Genomic DNA, 19,811 nt, shown 5'->3' on the forward strand with positions numbered 1-19,811 from the left:
AATGAGGCCTCTGCAGTGAGGGACGGAGTGTGGTAGAGGCAGGAGCAGAAGTCCAGTGGCTGGATGCACATGCCATCACGCCGCTCCCTGGCCAGCTGCAGCAGAGCTTGAGGCACAAAGCTCAGTCTGCAACAGCAGCCACCTCCACTATGCACAGATCAGAGGGCATGTAACTTCTCCAAACACATGGCAACACGGGTGGCTGCAGCAGCTGCGAGGGAGGGAGTGGGATTGCGGCAGGGGCAGGCCCTGCACAGCCCGGGCTGGGCACAGGATGGAGCCACCAGCAGATTGTCAAGGGGGTGCAGGGGCATGCATCCCAGGAGGTCATGGGGAGGGGTGTGTGCCCCCAGATTCTGCATGCCAGCTGGGCCAGCTGCCACTGCGGGCTGGGGCCAGGGCTGTGCCGGCCCCTTCTGGTGGGGGTGTTGGGCTAGGCTGGGCTGTGCTTGGGTCACACTCAGGGTGGGCGAAGGTGGTAGCAGTGCTGAAAGCGGGGCTATGGGGGAGGGGGGCTGCAGGCACCTGAAAATTTGCTGTAGCACTGGCAACACTGCTCCCAGCGATGATGATGCCCACCCCAAGCAAAATACAGCCCAGCCCCCACACCAGGAAGAGCCCAGCACTGCCTTCCCCTTTCCCCCCCAAAGGGAATGGGGGCCCTGTGCCCAAGAACTGCATGGGGCAGGAGGAAGGAAGGTAGGCTGGGTTTAGAAGGCAGTCCCAGGCTCTTCCCAGCAGAGGTATTGAGCGGCGCTGTGCTCAGGCCAGCTGTCAGAAGCGGTGGTGCTGGGAGAGAGATTTGGGGGGGCTATAGTGAATTTTTGGATGTCTGAAGGGCCCCCCCCCCCCATAGCCCCACTCCCAGCACCACTACCCAGCCCGACCACAGCCTGGCCCAACACCTCTGCTGAGAAGAGCCCAGCACCACCCTGGCCCCAGCCCACCCCACCTTGCATGCAGATCCAGACACATATGCCCCCCTTGCCCTCCTGGGATGTGTACCCCCCCTCCCGTATCCCCTGAACGAGATGCTCACAGCTTCATCCTGCACCTGGCCCCAGCTGTACAGGGCCTGCCCCTGCTCCTGCCCCAGCCCCACTTCCTCCCTCACTGCCATGGGGTGGGGACAGATCGAGGCCCTAGCAGTTAGGGAGGGAGGGAGCGGAGTATAGGCAGGAGCTGGGGGGGCTGGGGGAAGTGGGAGATAAACATGTGCTCCCCAGGGCTCTGCTTGTCCTACCAGCCAGCCCAGCCAGAGCCCTACTCCCCTCAGCCCCTGCTCCTGCCTGTGCCCTGCTCCCTTCCTCACCACTGGGGCTGCGATCTGCCCTGTCCCCTCCCCCGCCCTTTCCCCTCCCCCTGCCCCTTCCCCCACAGATTTACTTGCTGAGACAGGCACACCCCCAAATACTTTTTTCTCCCTCCGCCTCTATCTGCCCCCCCCTTCCCACCTCACAGACTGACCTGCGGAGGAGGGGTGGGGTGGTGGTGGTGCACAATAGATCTTGAGTTGCTTTTTAATTCAAAGGTTGGAGACCACTGATCTAAATAGAGGTTCATAAGTCACTAAACAGCAGTCCATAAAGTCTGCAAATCACTCATATTTCAACTAGATACAAGTTACATAAAGGCTCTTAAAATTACCCCTATTTTCAATTATCTTTTCTAAAATTTATGCACACTTATTAATTTACCTTTTAGGTTTTATTTGAAAAATAAATAGAAAAGACATGCTACCCTCAATATATCTATGCTGTTTACAGTAGCATGCTACTCTAGTTTTGCACATACATACACATAAAATTTGTATAATAAGTAAATAGTAAGAAACATGATACAGAAAAACACATCTCATCCAACAGGTCTGTGTAAGTAACTTTTGAAGAAGTGTGATTTATAAACCTCATTTCCCAAGGCTGGCAAAGACAGAATCAAAATGAAGGGAGTATTTACTGAAGATGACAATACATAGTGATTTTTTTTAACTGTGTGAATTTTAAGTAACATTTTTGATGTGATTTACACTATACATCTCACCTCTTGCTGCAATCCTGTTCCCTTCCACTTTAGTTAACTTCTTATTGAAAAACCTTACTGTAGGCCTTGCTGGAGTACGGATTAATACAACCACAGTTTAATGTGTGTACACATCATATGAAGGCTGTACTAAGAATATGAATTGAACAAGCCCCAATGAATACACAACTAGGTATGCCATATGTGGCTTGCACAGAAGTGCTGGATAAGTAGCTCATTAGTTTTAGAGGTGTTTCCAAGGCCAACAGCGATTGATAAAACCAGTACAAAACACCAAAACAAAAATCACAGTGATCTGGAAAACAGGTGCCCCTGCCTGGTGGGAAGGTTGCACAAACTGGTGAGAAGTAGGACATGGATGATGTCACCTAAAAAGGTTTTAGTTGCTGGGGAGAACTAGCATGTATATCCTGTAAACATGCAGTTATTTTGATTGGTATATAAAAAGGGATCTGGGAACCCCTACAATACTTTGTACTAGATTTAGGGGTTAAGTTCATGCCAGCAGATGGGGTTAAGTTCATGCCAGCACCATGAACTGGCAGCTGGTAGTGGATATTCTTGTCCAGGCTTGTTTGTAGTCAATACATTTGGCCAGGATCTTTGTCACTAAGAACCCAAACCTACAACAATGAGGTTAAGGACACAGTATCACAGATGGTATCCTGAAAGTGCTGGCACAGATCATCCAAATTGAGGAAGCCTGACATGACTGTTAACATCTAACCCCCAAACAATACTAATGGTAAGTGGATAACAACCCTGACAGTCTGCCCTGACAACATCAGTGATTCCCTGGACACCTACAGTTTCTAAATAATTTTTTACATTAAAGCATTATAAATTGCACATACATATTACTTCAACATGTATGAAAACACTATGCACACTATATGGGGTAATTTGCTAAATGTTTCACTGCTGAAATTCTATCTTGGATTTTATACACTATGGCTAAGGACAGACAGTCAGAAGGCCCAAGGGTGAATTGCTTCAGTCTTTTCAGGTTAGTCTAAGCTGCAGAGATTGAACCGATAAGCAAATGAACACATATTCACTTTTGATTTAGGAAATACAGTCACATGCCTGCAATGGCTCAAGCCAGAAGCCATGGGGTGCTACAGCATGCCTGCCAGACCCTGCTAAAGGGGAGGGAAGAGAAAGGCCTCCAAGACTCCGCCCCCTTGCGAAGCAGAGGGAGAATGGCCAGGCCCCAGCCTGTGTTCTGCCTGGGTGGGGGGAGGAAAGTAGTGGCACTGAATTCATAAAAGCTTGAACAAGAATAGTTCTTTTTCTGAAAAACTACAAACTGAAGAACTATAAATATAGCATGGGCTGTGTATTCGCTTACTCTTCCTGCTGCCCCCCAAGGTCTCTGAGATTTGTGTCCAAAATCAGAGCAGCAGGACTCTGCAGGGTTGCTCATCACTTCCTCTTCCAGCTTCCAGCTGCCTCTCGGATTTGTAGTCCACAATCTCAGCCAGCACTAAGACAGCAGGGGAGCTCTGTACTTGGGGGAAGGTGAGTCTAACCCCTCTCCCTGGCTCCAGATCCCAGCCAGGATTTGCCTGAGGGGGCAGTGAGCCAGCCAGTGAGGCAGCCCTCACTGCTCTGCCTAGGGAGTGGAAGGGCAACGTCAGCCCTGCTCTCTGGAGCAGACAGCACAGCCCAGACCAGCGCAGGAAAGTATGCTGGGTGACTTGGACCAGAAAGGGGTCTAAGACAGAAACTTCATAAACTGGTTTGACCTAAATCAGTTAAGTCTGATACTACATTCAACCAGGTTTATCTTAAACCAGTTTCAGCCATTTTGAAACTGGATTATGTGAACTGAATTTCTGTTCTGTTACAGCTTCAAACCAGTTTCTGATCACTTAAACCAGTTTATGTGTAACATCTGTCTCCAGCCTATGAAATTAGAAGTTCCGCACAGTTTCAGAAGGTGTCAGTGTTTTGAATTTTCCTTCCTCCTGGAAATGTTTTGACTAAATTAGTGTGGAAGCATTGTTTGTGGTATCACAGACAAGGAGTTAGCCAATTTATTATGCAGTATATAGAGTTCTGTCTTCAAAATTACAATGCTGTTTTGGGACAGAATAATGTATTTTCTGTAACTTCCCAAGAAATTGGGCCCATCCTTCAACTAGCATAACATAAATATTATGTTATGACTACAAATTTCATTAGTTTCAAAGTTATGCTAGTTGAAGAACCGGCCCCTTAAGAAATGTAACCCCCAAAAGTCAGAACATAATATTTATTCCATGTGGCAAAAGAGAAATTCTTCCAACTTCCCATAAAATTAAATACCTTGTGCAAAACTATATTTAGGAAGCATTTCTTTTTTAAAGTGACCATTTTTGCCATACTCCCCAGAACAAAAAAAAAAATCTCCTTTAGTCCAAGCTAATGAAAATGTTTTGTTTACAGAAATTCCACAAAGAACTGCCCTGTTCAAAATGACTGCAGTCCTGGTAATGCCAACTATTTTGAAAGAAGGTTATTTTTGAAATTCTCTGCAAAAAGAACATTATTTCTCAGTTTCTGTTGACAGATAACATGGAATTGTGGTAAAAATTATCACTAGGCCTGCAAGCTTTTTTCAGAAGTACCACAGAACTAAATTCACTCAAAAAAAATGCAGAAAGGGAATTATTATATGTGAGCACACATATACAACAGGAAATGTGAAGAAAATGGGAGAGAAGAGGAAACTGGCAAACATGCTGTAGCTTTGCACTGCTGCTGCATGGGATACAGTTTCACAGAATATGATAGTGAATCTAATCTGAAAAGTTAAAATAAAATGCAATTAAAAAAAGAAAGGTTGATGCTACTCTATCATGTGATATTTGTTGATGGTAACATGCTCTTTGGATTACTTGCTTCTCTTTGGGTTTACATATGAAATATTTAAATTTCCCAGATTTCTCCACAGTGGCAACCTGAGGGGGATAAACTGGAGAAAGACACTAATATATTTTTTTTAAAACAAGATAATTTATTCTAGTACTATAAATGCTATTTATAATGGATTGCCTGTTTACTCTATGGTAGTATTATAGGTCAGAGTTAAGGTTGCTGGATTATTGCGCCTTTCCATACTTCAATACATTGCACTTTCCTTAAGGTGTAACTTTCATTGTGAATTTCCTGAGGTTATAATGCTTATTTTGGAGATAAATACCTTTGTAATAGTTTTACCCTTACATTTTTTAGTAGGTATGCTCTACCTCAGTTTCAATTTAAGAAATTTTTTTCCAGGTGAAAATTAAGTATGCTGTGAGATTTTTAACTGAAAAAATCCTTCCTAATTGACATTCATATGAAGTCAAACAAAACAGCATGAATCAGTGAGCATTCCTCAACACCATAGTTTTTCAGAAACGTATTGTCAACCATGTATTAATTAAAACCTTACACACTTAGTAAGAGCCAGACTCTCAAATATATTCAAGATAGAGAAGGAGCAAGAAAAGGAATGAATTCCGCCTCCTTTCAATGCATAGTTCCTGTGAGATTCTCCTGTCTTATTCTTCCTCTCTATAGTTTTCTGTTTAGAATTGCATTGCCATGTCACCTTTTTAATATATGTCATATTTATATAATCTAACATTGGGAACTATGCTTCAATAAAATCATGGTACTTCAAACAGACACTTACACCATCCCTTTAAAAATGCAGGGAGATGGGAGGAAGTGGAAACTGCATACAAAATGAAGTCTACCTGTACTAGATGACAATGAGTAGATCAATCTAATCAGCATGCACTGATTGACTGTTGATCTTGGCCAAATGAAGGACCTATTGTCTGCACCATAAGAAATACTGAGAGGTTTACAACTTTGTAGAATTATTAAAACTGAACCAGCAACGTAGAAGTTTGATAACAGTAATCATCAAGAACTGATCCTTATAATAAAAAAGAGTTATCATAAGCAAAAACACACAAGAAAAGTGTTCTCCAAGCTGAGATTCAGTCAGTTGTGACAACAGAGGTGTAAACTCCTGTTTGTTTGTTTGTTTGTTTTTACAGATAATTATTTTCCTCTGGCTGCCTAACAGCTATTCATATAGCTCCTCTCTCAAGCAAGCTGGAAAGAAAAGAAAGGACCCTGTGTTATTCCAATAACCTATGTCAATTGTTATTCCAATTGAAATACATCAGCTCAAGATCTCAGGAGGGTTGGATGACGAGATGTACATATGCCCTTTCTCTCTGGATCTGCTCAGGTCAGGGCAGCTGCTAGAGACAGCGTGGTTAGTTGCACCTAGCTATCTGATACCTCTAAACCTCAGTGTGAGATTAAGTAGTATAGGCAATGCTGTCCTGGGCTTCAGCTCCTCAAGGCATGTATTTTCTTCAGAATCAAGCTATAATTTAAAAAAAGGCGAGGAGGGAGGGGTCTTGGTTCTTATTATCATTGTTGACAAGTAAAACTTGAGAACATGTCCAGTGTGTAACTAACAAAGTAATGTCTGCCTGAATCAGCAAGAAGTCCAAGAAAACACTAACACCTATAACTATAATGCATCCTAATGAGGCATTGCTTCCAAGAAACATTGTTCTGGAGGTCTTGTCCATACAAACCCAAAAGGACCTCTTTCTATGAGAAGACAGGAATGCACTGAACCTTGTCCAAGCACTGACTGCTGGGACAAATAGCCTCTTACTGCCACCCTTTCCATTTCTACTGGTGAGAAGGCAGCCCCACGCTCCTCCCCAGTGTAAAATGTGATTCCCTTCTACTGCCAACTCCAAATTAGGGCAGAGACTATGTTGCCAAGGCAGGACAATGGAATAGAAAGGGAAGGTTTGAAACAGCATTGAAATATGGCTTCTTAAGCAAAGATTCTGTAAACCAGGTTTTCTGACTGCAACCAGTATACCTAGTGTTATGAAGAAAGATGTCAATGAGGGACCCAGTATTTCTTCACTGATTTTTACTAACCAGGAAGATCATAGTTCTAGATATCATGTTGAATGAACCCTTTTTGAGAAATCCAGAAAACATAGAGACACTTAGTCTGTTTGATATATACCACACTAGGTATAAACAAGTTGGACAACACCTCAGAAGACAGGAAAAACTTCTCACCACTGTAATTGTCAATAAAAGGAAAAAACCCTGAATAATCCAACTATAAATCATCCCGTACCCAAATACTGATTTTTGAATGTTTAAAGTTATTATGATGAAAGTCAACCAATGGCATAAGTACCAACTTAAATGCACATCTAGCAAATTCAATTGACATATTCTTCTGGAATCAAACTATTCCAAGGCAATTTGTAATAAGTTTCTAAGACAGCATCTACCAAACCGTGCGACACACCCTCCAGAAGGTCACAAAAAGTTCTCTGATTTACTCTTATCAAGTTTGAAGGCTATCATAATACTAAGATATTACATTCAGCACATACTGAAGTGTTCAAAACACCCCTAAGAACAGTTTGAATGGATAACACTTACCAGATTTTAGTGTAAAAGAAGATAATTAGTACATGCTAGAGGTAGAAAAATGCAATTCAGAAATATATTTATAGTATTCTAACTTGTTTAATTCATAGTAGCTATTAGTGGTTATGGCAAACTGAGAAACAGAAAAAAAATCAACTATGTTTTACTCCAGTGTAGTTCTAAAGTCACCTTTTGGTATTACAGTAGATTTGAGCTCAGAGGGAATCAGCGCCAGCTATGATTCTGTTTCATCTAAAAAAAAGCATGCAATTTTTTATGCAAGTCCTTGAAATGTTAGCTGTAGAAGAACCATAACTGTTTGGTTTTTTCCTCTGGACCTTGCCATCTTTTAGCCTAATAACCTAGGTCACTTAGAGATGTCAAAAACCAAAAAAACCAGTGCTTTACTTCAAGCTTGGTACACCCCCCAGTGCACCCCCCACACCAAGTGCATGCAGCACATGCCCAAAAGAGGCATCGCATTAGTTTGACCTGGTTTGCTCAATGCCTGTATAAATCAGGTACTTCAGTAGGGCTTTTTGGCACTTCAGTCTAATAGCTGATTGAATAAGCTGAATGAATCAGCTTTTAGGTACAAGTCAAAAAGCCCCACTGAAGTGCCCGATTTATACAGATGCCAGGGGAGCTGGGTCGAACTAATGTGCTTCCTCTTTGGGTAAAGCTCCGTTTTGGGGGGATTTTTTCCATGTCTGTTGGTGCCATTAATGGTTAAGGCGTTTGCCCAGAATTTACATATCTCACTTCCCTATACAGCACTGTAACTCCCAGGCCTTGATTAAGCAGGACTAAGCACTTGTCAACCTTCCTGTTAGAGCTAGCCTATTGTGCATGTAAGAGGGGGAGATATGCTAGGACAGAAAGTTTGGCTCTGTGACTCAGTGAGATGGCACTGCCCTGGAAAGGAGGGAGGCCTGGGTTTCTGGTTCCCTCCCCGACGTTTCTATGTTTTGCATTTAATACTAATTGGATGGACTGGGTAAGGAAAACAGAGACAGAAACAGGGGTACAGAACCCAGAACCTCCGACTTTTTTAGGATAGGGTATTCTTGATCGTATTTTGTGCCTTAGGAACTTAAGTCCTATTTAGTTTGCCTGTGCAAACTTTGCTCAGGACTATTTTATGGTCCCCAAAATAAGCCCTTCTCATTCTTTTATTGAGGTTCAAACATCACAGTTATTGTTGTAGTATTCAGACATCTCTTTCACATGTGTTCAAATGACACTCTTTTGAGAATGAGCTTGATTCCCAAAGCAAGTGGGAGAATCTGAAGTAAATTCTAAAGAGTATCCTACTGGAAAACCATAAACTTTACATGACTGACACAACCAGGAACCTTTGAAACATGAGTCTGCACACTAAAGGTGCCTTCTTACTGCTAGCAAACTAGCAGGCAGTGAAAAATTGGATGAAGCATTTTCAGCACAAGCTCCTTTCTCCCACTGCAGGCTGTCATTCTTCTCAGATAAGATCTTCGGAAGGTAGGAGGAAACCTGGTAACCCTGCACTACATTGCCTATAGCCTGTGTGTCAGCAAATCTTTCCTGTGTAGATCTGCTTTTCCATAATGTATAGGCTAGTAACTAATTGACAAACAAGGAAAGCAAAAAGAAAAATAAATAAAAATAAGAGCAAGAAGTTCAGCAAAACAACAAAACTTAGCTCCATACATGGAGGAAAACAAGACACCACCAGAAATTGAGAGTTGAAAGATGTGGTTGCTAGATAAAGTGCACATAAAATAATGTATAATGATTTAACTGAATTCAAAAACAAAAGCATTCTTGCTCATGGCCCAGTAGGCGGTTACCGATTGTCAAATCAGGGTAAACCTTGACAGAAACCCTGTAATAATAAAAGAACTAAGGCAGGTAAGGAGGCCCAATTCCTGAGGCCCAATCCCAGTGAGAGGGGGCAGTGCTGCATCCCCTGTGGCCCAATTCTGGCATGCAGGACAGTGAAGAAGCAGTGCCCAATCCAGCCTGTGGACTGGCTCCACGCCACTCATCTTGCCAAAAGGTTGAGCACCGCTAGTCTATAGGAAATTCTATGGATCCTATGTGTGCAAAAAAGAGGGGGAAAAAAAGGACTGTACAACTGTAATTCCTTTTCTGTGTCAGATTCATGTGCGCCCCTTGAGCTCTCCAAAATGCTTATAATAATTTTACATGATATAACTATGGTACGGCAAGTAAGCTAAGCATATGTTTTAGGGAATATGCTGTTCCTTTCAGGAACCTGGCTGGTGCATCTGTCTTGCAGGCTCAGGGTTAAACTGAAAACCACATCTGGGGAGAGACAGTGCATTTCCTTGGACCCATCTGGGTGCACCTCATGTAACAAATTCCTTACCACTGCAGGATCCTAACATTTTGGTTGCATTCTTGGTCTCTTCTGCTTCCTTTCTCTGGCACACTGAGGTACTGGGACTTTGGATTCTTTGTACTAAACATCTTACGTTCACAATAGTGGGAACGGGTTGGCGGTTTGTGAGGTACACAGGAGGGAACAGAGCTGTATACTCTCTCAACTTAACATCAATCCAGTGGTTGCCTACAGCTGTGGAAGATTGAACTCAATGACTTATTTGGTCCATTCCAGACCTGACAAAAGTGTACAAGCACCTTATGTTTCAGAGAGATGTGACACTGAGATGCCTTCTTACAGAAAAACACAGTTTGCTGGGGAGAAGTGGTGAGCTGTTTTTAAGAAGACAATGGATTTTTAAGCATGCTGTCTAACCCAACTTTAGCTTCAGTGTTAGTACAAGAAGTGGAAGGAAATTTATAACATAAAATGTTGAATTTTCTTGACAAAGGAACTAGAATATGGAATGCTACTTAAAGTGCAAAAATTAGATTAGGGGCTTAGAGAGTAAGCCATAAACTGTCCAATGCAACAAGCCAAAAGTGAAAGCCACTGGAAATGAAATCTTCCAAGAAACATATGGGATATCAGAGGAGAAATGAAAGAGAAAAAAGATAAGTGCAGGATTCAAGAGTGATCCACTGAGAGTGCTGAGGAGAAGGGCTAGGATCCAGAGAAAGCCAGGAAATGTATTTAATACAGGATCTAAGATTAGCTAGACTCCTTAAGTTGGTGTTGAAAGGAATGGGAATGCATAAAGAAGCCTTACATCAATCACTAGAAACTCAGATTCAAAAACTAAGATTGCTAGACAAAAAGCTATTTCAACGTGATTTAAGAGAAACTCCAGAATGGAGAAGACCTGAGTCTTCAACCAGATACGCACCAATCTAAAAACCTTTTACATGTTTAGCCCCAAGTCTTAGAATAGGCAAAAATGATGTGGAACCTGCTGCAGAGGTCTCCAAAAAATAAATTTTGCTCAGACCAGCAAGGTTACCCCTCTTTTTTAAAGCTGCAACTACCATTGCTATTATTTTGATGAAAATCTCCTAATGGGTCACATGATGAAAAAACACAAGGTCTTGAAATGTAAAAGTTAAGGTACTGGCTATAAACCTTAGCAACTTCTAGTGAGATGAGACATGTGGAAAATCATATGGAAGTAGAGCTCGAAGCACCCATACAAGGTCATCTAGTCCAGCCCCTTGCTCAAGGTAGGATCATCCCTGACTAAATCAATCCACACAAGGATCTGTCCCATCTGCTCTTGACAATTTACAGGGATGGAGAGTCCATAACTTCTCTAAGTAGCCTGTTCCTGTACTTACCATCCTTCTGGTCAGAAAGATGTTCCTAATCTCCCAAACTAACTTTCCCCTGCTGAAGTCTGATGCCACTGCTCCTAGTCCTGTCCCCTGTGGCCACAGAGGAAAGCCCATCTCCATCCTCTCTATAATTGCCCTTCAGGTATTGAAGACTGTTATTAAACCCCTTTCAGCCTGGTTTTCTACAGACTACATAACCCTAGCTCCTTCAGCCTTTCCTCATAAGTCATGCTTCCCAGGCCTCTAATTGTTTTTCTTCCTTTCCACTGGACTCTTTCCAATTTGTCCGCATTCTTCTTGAAGTGTTCAAAACCAGACACAGTACTCCAAAAGAGGCCTCACCAGTGCTGAATACAGCAAAAGAATCACATCCTTTGATTTGCAAGTGACATTTTTGTTAATGTGATCCAGTATACACTGGCCTTTTTTCAGCAAGAGCACACTGTTGTTTCCTAAGGAGTTTATGGTCCACTGTAACCTCTAGTCCTTCTCTGAAGTACTACAGCCTAGCCAGTCATTCCCTGGTCTGCATTTATGCATGCAATTATTTTGTCCTAAGTGCAGGACTTTGCACTTCTCCTTGTTGAACTTCATCTGGTTGACTGCGGACCATGATTCCAGTCTATCCAGGTCATTCTGGATCCTTGCTCTGTCTGCCCTCCAGAGCATCTGCAACTCCACTCAATTTGGTGTTATTGAACAAATTTACTAAGCATGCACTTGATTCCATTGTCTAAATTATTAAATGATGATATTAAACAGTATCAGTCCTGTAACAGACCCTAGCAAACCCCACTTGATACTTCCTTGCAACTAGATATTGACTCATTGATGGCTGCTCGTTGCGCACAATAATGCAACCAGTTCTGTATCCACTTTACAGTACTTTTATCTAGTTTGTGTTTCCTTAGCTAATTAGTGAGAATGTTGTGGGAGATGGCATCAAAAGTCTTGCTAAAGTCAAGGTATATCACATCCGCTGCTCTCCCCCATCCACAAAGCCTATCGGCTTCTCATAGAAGGAAATTAGGTTGGTCAGGCATGATTTGCTCTTAGTGAATCCATGCTGGCTGTTCCTAATCACCTCATTGTCTTATAGGCGCTTCACAACAGATTTCTTGAGGATCTACTCCAAAATGTTTCCAGGTATCAACATCAGACTGACTGGTATGTAAATTCCCCAGATCCTCTTTCTCTTTCTTAAAGATGGGCACTATATTTGCCCTTTTCCAATTTTCCAGGGCCGTATCCAACCTCCAAGAGTTCTTATGGCTAATGGCTCTGAAACTACCTCAGCTAATTCTTTCCATACCCTAAGGCAGTGGTCTCCAAAGTGGGGTGTGTGCAGCCCAGGGGGCGAGCAAGACAACCCATTTGGGTACAGAAAAAAAATATTAGAACTTCTATTTATATTTATATAAATATAAATATACATATACATATACTGGGGGTGCGTGCTCAAAAATGTTTTACCGATAGGGGTGTGCAATCAAAAAAGTTTGGAGATTACTGCCCTAAGGTATAACCCATTTGGCCATGCCCACTTGAAAGCATCTCTAAGTAACCCCTGACCTGTTCTGTCTGCCCTTACTCCAGGCTGTTTGACTCCTTCCCTATCTTTGCTGCCTGCTGCACTCACCATCTGAAAGCTACCCCTATTTGTGAAGACTGAAGTAAAAAAAGGCACTGGACACTTCAGCACCTGCAGCATCTGAAACTAGATGGCCTTCTGCATTCCATAAGGGACCTACAGCTACTTTAATCTTCCTCTTATTCTCAAAATACTTGTACCTTTTATTGCCTTTTATGTCCCTTGCCAGTTTAATATACAAGTAGGTTTCTTCAGGTCAAGAATGTTGATAAATTTCTTGAATCTGACTGTCAGGAAACAAACTTGGCACAGCAATCCAGACATTTTTATTGCTGCCAAGAGTCAAGGGCAGGGTCTGCAGGAAGTCTGGCACTATTAGTGCAGGCTGAGCATCATGTTGTTAAAGTGCTGAGTAGAATAGGGTCCTGCTCTATGACTTCTAAGATCTGATATGTAGGTACTAGATGTGCACCGATACATCAGTCTGATATTGGATTGGTACCAATATAAAGAAAATGGGCTGTATCAGAAAATGGCCTGATGGGCCCAATAAATGCCCGTGCTGCACACAGTCAAAGCACAGCATAGCATTCAGGCAGTGAGGAGTAGAACCAGCAGCATGGAAAGCTGCCTACAGCTGGTAAGTTGGTTGTGCTGGAAGGGGACAGGGGAGGGAAGGAGTATCTAGATACCATTTGCCTACAGATATTTCATGGATGTAAAGGCTGTACAGAAAGGCCCATCTTGGCATTCACAGCAATATCCCAGTGTGTGGGAGCTTAACTGTTTTTTTTCTTTTGAAACAAAAACATTTAATAGGCTCAACATTTATCTGATTTATTAAAGTGTCCAGGACATCTTTCAGAGGGTAGCAACAGGACTTGGTGGAGAAATTATTTTCCAGGTAATGACCAAAAAACAAAACCACCTAACAAATACTACTCATATAAAAATCTTATACACCACAATTACTTACAAATTAGTCATGAAAAATGAATAAAAGGAAATTTATATAATACTATATCATATGATTCTCCAAAATGGCTCTAATTTGTGCAATGTCGTTTGTTCACCCCAGAAGAGAAACAAACCAAATTATTAGTCTCCATATTAACTTTTTCTTTCAAAATCACTGATGCTGAACTACAGCAGCACACTAAAACCAATCAAATTGCATTTATAAATGTTCATCAAGAAAAACATTCTTTTGAACAAACAATTATTTCACAGTTGCAACCTAAGGTTGTCATTGTAAATATCTGGGCATGTTATGATACAAAAGATTCATATATCAAAGCCCAAAAATTCTAATGAAACATGCATGCAAATACATTTAAAAATTTTAATTCATGGACACTATTGTTAATGTAAGACTATGAAAACTAAAACCTGAAAAATTAATGTGATTCTCTTAGAGGAACAAGCATTTTTTTTTAAATTAAAACAGTAAGAAATCAACACACACATGAGATACACCTGGCATTAAATAAGTTTTATTTCATCTCTAGGCTCATTACATGATATAATTGTTTAGGCTATCCATGTTTGAAAATCCACAGGTCTTGTATTACAAATTGAATTCTAAATTAGTTTTCCAGGAATCAGAAAGACTTGAAACAGAAGAGTGACAGCCATACTAACAAGTTTACAGTACAGGAGAGCTCTTTAATATAACAGGTCCTTAAAAAAGGAGCACCTTAAATAATTGGTATCTAAACATTTATTTGAATTTATCACTAGTATTAAATTTAACAGTTTAAAGTAAGCAGTAAATTTGATTTTATAAACATACTTAGAAAGTAACACTATTCAAATTTACTCAGATAATCCCTGTGATGTTGTCTCCCCATAGTTTGCCATATGCCATTATAAGCAATTGATGTCAGCCTTATAAAGCTGTCATAAAAACATATGAGCTCAGATATTAAATTTGCTAGCCTGTTCATTCCAATATTGTAAAAGCCTAAGTCTGTCTGTCTGTCTGTAATGCTTTACTCACACTCTGACTGGCTCACAAAGAGCCAATCAGAGCACGAAGTGTTCTGACAGAAGGCAGCCCACTTCCATGATGCTGGGGACACAGGATGGAGCAGGGGGTATCCACCCTGCTCCCTGGAGATGGCGACAACAGAGCAGATGGAAGGGGGGGGTGAGGCCAGCAGGGCTGGCCTAGTCCCCCCCCCCCACCAATCTTTGCTCCCTCCAGGTAACGTGGGGGTGGGGGAACTGAGTCCTAGCGGGAAAAAAAAGCTGGCTCGCCACAGCGGGGGGATGGGAGGCGGGGACAGCAGTCCCAGCCCCATGCAGCTACAGCATCGGCTGAGGGAGGGAAGGACCTGGCCTCCTCATCCCCTTGGGCCTGGGCCCACTCCTCCCCCGTGTTGGCCCTGAGCCCGCTCCTCCCATTCCCAGTCAGGCTCGAGGCTGGGAGGGAGGAGTGGAAGCACCAAGGTGTCGGCAGTGATGGTGGGGCCAGGGGAAGACTGGGCCAGGGCCCGATGCGGGGCAGAGCGAGCCAAAGCCGGGTGTAAAGACGGCCCACCGCAGCAGTTGGGGGGAGAGGGGGAGGACAGCAGTTTAACCCAGCCCAGCCTGCCCCAGCCAAGCCCAGCCCAACTTGGCAGCTGTACCCCCATTCCCCCATGTCAGCCCAAAGCCTGCTCCTCCCATCCCCCACTGATGCCATGTCAGCCCAGGCCTGCTACTCCCCACCCTGCTCCCCCGGCTCAGCTTCTTCCCACCCTCAGGCCCTGTCCTCCCCCACATCAGGCCCAGGCCAATGATGATAAGGACCAATGATGAAAACTAGCTGAAATTATATGGACAATTTGAATAGAAGTATAAGTTACCCATGTTGGAATCTAGGGGAAAAAAAATAAAAGCTTAATATACCTAAAGAAATGTCGTTGGATCATCAATGATCATCATGGTCAGGGCCTCAAGGCTTGGTTTTTCTGGGTTTTTTTGTTTGTTTGTTTGTTTTGTTTGGGGGCAGAGGGTGTTGAGGATTAAAAGTAATAGTCATTATTCCCGTTTAGCCTAGCTGCAGCACCAACACTGGCTTTTTTAAAACAAAGTATTCACCTGGTCTCTCTCTCTCTCTGTGAGAGGACTGACAGAATCAGATTATAAGGGGATAGGACTACATACTATGAAAAGCATGATGCATGAAGACAAGGTTGTAAACCTTCAGCTCTTTTGCTGTACAGGCTTGTGATATAAATAATAGTGCAAATTCTTGATAGACAATTTTCTGGTATTTTTATATTGCAACCTAGTTGTAATAAAAGGGGAAATGTAGATTCTTTTTTTTAATGTCATGTGTACTAATTAAAGTGGCATTCAAATTTTAGTTCCTACTGTCAATTGAATTTGTGAGGTTTCATTTCCTATATTTCCATTCGCAAGTGTTGCCATGATGTCTTGTGCATATTTGCCTGGTGGAACTGGGTGTTGGTGACAGTGAGTCCACATTCCAAGCATTTGGTCAAGAGAAGGATGCCACTGGAGTTAACCTTTCCACTCCTTCCTTGCCGATGGTTCCGCTCCAGAGGTTTGAGTCCCTTCTGACTCTGGCATTGAAACTGCTGAACAGAATAAGTCTGTCTCCCTCTGGAATGTCAGAAAGGACTTGGTCAAGGTTGGCATGGAATTCCTCCTTGGTTTTGTTGGTGGGGTAAAGAGTCAGGGAATATGCGCTGATGACAATGGCATATTGGCTCCCTGCCAATTTGAGTCATGAGGTGCTCATTAATGACAGGGAACTTGTTGAGTTGATTTATGAGTTCACTCTTAAATGGCAAACCCAGCTCCGTGAAGTCAGCATTCTCCTTCCTGTTCACACTTCCAGAAGAAGGTATAGCCACCTCCTTGTTCTTTGAGCTGCCCATCTCCCACTCACCGTGTCTCACTCAGTGCAGCAACTACAATATTGTGTGACCCGAGTTCTCAAGCCACAATTGCGGTATAGCACTCTTGGCGTTCACTATTATGTTTAGCTCTCAGCCTGTCTTCATTAGGCCTATTCTCTTGTCCTGTGATCATGCATATGGCTCTCCTCTGGATGCTCTCAAGCTTCTCCACATCCTTCTTGAATTGTGGAGCCCAGAATTGGATGCAGTTCTCCAGTTGCAGCCTCACCAAGGCCAAGTGCAGTGGGAGGATGACATCCTGAGATTTACTTGAGTAGCATCTATGGATGCAGGCCAGAGTTTGGCTTGCTTTACCAGCTGCAACATCACATTAGTGGCTTATGTTGATCTTGTGGTCAATCATGACCCCCAAGTCTCTTCCAGCCATGGTGCTAGCGAGCATAGCGCTGCTGAGCCTATAAGCGTGCTGCAGGTTTTTTTTCCCCCATAAGGTGGAGTACCTTGCATTTGTTGGTACTGAATGTCATCAGGTTTGTATCTGCCCACTTTTAAAGCCTATCCAAGGAAGCCTGGATCACTAGCTTATCCTCAGGTGTGGACGCTGGACGCTGTACCGCAAAGTTTAGTGTAATCAGTACACTTGGCCAGTACACTTCTGACACGAATATCCACATCATTGATAAAGACGTCAATGAGAACAGGTCCAAGGATGGAGCCTTGGGGGACACCACTGGTCACAGAGCACCATGATGATTCACTTCCTTTAGCCACCACTCTATGGTCCAGCCTTGGAGCCAATTTCCCAGTCATTGGACTATGAAGTAGCTGAGGCTACAGTTGGCCAATTTTTCCATGAGGAAATCATGGGACACCAGATAAAAGGCTTTTTTAAAGTCCAGATATGTAATGTCAATCTCTTCTCCCTTGTCCAAGTGATATGTCACCTGGTCACAGAAGGAGATGAGATTGGTCAGGCAAGACCTACCCACAACAAACCCATGCTGGCTGTCCCTCAGGATGTTGCCATCAGCCAGCTTCTCAAGAATGGTCTCTTTGATATTTTTTCCAGACTCTTTCCAGGGATTGAGGTCAAGCTGATTGGCCTATAGTTCCCTGGATCTACTTTCCTCCCTTTCTTGAAGATGGGAATCACATTGGCCTTCTTCCAATCTTCAGGTACTTCACCTGAGCACCAGGAGTTTTCAAATACCTTTGCCACTGGCTAGGCTATGACTCCTGCCAGCTCCTTAAGTACTCTGGGGTGTAACCTGTCAAGACCAGCTGACTTAAAGGTGTCCAGCCTCTTTACAAAAATCCTTTACAAAATTCCTTTACAAAATCTACACCGATGCTGGGTATAAATTCACCCTCACCCTGGCTGTCCCACATTATGCTAGGCAGGGAGGTCCCTATGGGTTGAAGAAAAACTGATGCTAAGAACCCATTAAGCAGGTTGGCTTTTTCCTGGGTGTCAGTTGTCAGGTGTCCCATTTATTTTATCAGGGTTCCAATGTTATCCCTGCTTTTCTTCTGACTCCCCACATATCTAAAAAAAAAAAAACTTTTTATTGTCCTTGATACATGTAGCCAGGTGGAGTTTTGGTTGCAGCCTTGGCTTTTCTGGTTCGCTCCCTACAGGTACAAAGCAGTGCTGAATAATCCTCCTTTATGGTGATTCCTAGCTTCCATCATTTATAAGCCTCTCTTTTTGGGTGTAAGGGGCCCATGAGTTCCCTGCTGAGCCAAGGGGGTTGTTTCATAGTTGGTAGGGTTGGAAGGAACCTGAGCAGATCATCAAGTCCGACCCCCTGCCATGGCAGGAAAGAGTACTGGGGTCAAATGACCCCAGAAAGGGTTGCTCTGCCCTTTTGCTACCTTTCCACCAAGATGGGATAGACATCCCTTGTGCTTTCAGGATCGCTCCCTTAAGAAGTGACCACTCCTCTTGGACTCCTCTCCCTGTCAAGTCATGGCCCCTTAGGGCCTCAACAACAAGCCTCCTGAGCTTATCAAAGTCAGCTTTCCTAAGTCGAGGACTTTTTCCTTGACTATGCCATTGTTCATGCCTAGGATTGCAAAGATGTCTACATCAGTCAAGCTATGCTAAGAACTGGTGATTGCTGGACTGATCATCAACTCGTCCACTCAAACTGGTTCCCAAATGACAGCTGCAGCAGAAGCAATGCCAATGAAAGAGCAGCATTGAAGGACTCAGGATCTCAGTCAAGCGAGACCTTTTCCACCACTGCCTCAACAAAAAACTGGTGAATTCCAATCAACAACAACATAAGGATGTCAGATGCACTTCAGGTGCCTTCAAGTCCGCCATCATTAGTGCCTGTGAAGACACTTGGATTCTCTACCAGAAAACAAAGACTGGTTTGATGAGAATGACTAGAAGATCCAAGAGCTAATCAATCACAAGCACAAGGCCTTTTGTGCTTGCCAGAATGATATCAGATCCAGGCAAAATAAACTGCATCACCAACAGCTGAGGCACAGGTCCTCAGCACTTCACAGGCAGCAATGAGCTCAACTCGGCAGTATGGAGAGCTGCTAAATCTGGTGTAGTGGAAGGGGAAGGGAAGGGGCATGGGGGTGCAGACTAAGGCCCCCACAGTGAGGGAGGTATGGGGCTGGAGCAGGGGCAGAGGCTGTGGCAAGTGCTGCCCAGACAGGGCAGGGCAGGGCAGGGCAGGGCAGGCGCAGGACAATGCCACAGCTCAGCGGGGGCAGGGACAGCTCCCACTGCTGTGCATCACTCATCCGAGAGCTGCTGGTCCAGCGGTTCATCTGGCACTCACCTGCTCATTCAGCAGCTCCCACTGCTGCTCCTGCTGCTTGTCTGGTGGGCATGGGGTGCGGTCTGGGGCGGCACCAAGCTCTTCCTGGCAGGGCGCAGGGCTGCACTGAGAAGGGGGCTACCGGGGGGGAGCGGGGGGGGAGCTGCAGCCACAAATTCACCGCAGCCCCTTCTCAGCTCAGCCCCACCACACCCCACCAGGAAGAGCTTGGCGCAGCCAAGATCCCCATGCAGATCTGGGGGTACACACCTCCCCCATGCCCTCTCAGACAAGCAGCAGGAGCAGCCGGATGAGCAGGCAAGCACTGGATGACCCACTGAACCAGCA

The 19,811-nt window shown here is 43.8% G+C and overlaps 1 protein-coding gene and 1 long non-coding RNA gene across 2 annotated transcripts in view; both read right to left on the minus strand.

Moving 5' to 3' along the window:
• EML5 (echinoderm microtubule associated protein like 5) overlaps positions 1–19,811 on the minus strand; it is a 222,112-nt gene that overhangs the window by 191,423 nt on the left and 10,878 nt on the right. The window lies entirely within an intron of this gene.
• On the minus strand, positions 541–18,813 carry LOC109321666. Its single transcript, XR_002104133.1, has 3 exons — positions 18,730–18,813; positions 1,501–1,507; positions 541–553 (listed from the first exon to the last, which is right to left on the minus strand). It is a non-coding gene; the product is annotated as an uncharacterized LOC109321666 (long non-coding RNA).

Source organism: Crocodylus porosus, unplaced genomic scaffold, assembly GCF_001723895.1.
Source record: "Crocodylus porosus isolate Cpor-Errol unplaced genomic scaffold, CroPor_comp1, whole genome shotgun sequence".
NCBI classification, from domain to species: Eukaryota; Metazoa; Chordata; order Crocodylia; family Crocodylidae; genus Crocodylus; species Crocodylus porosus.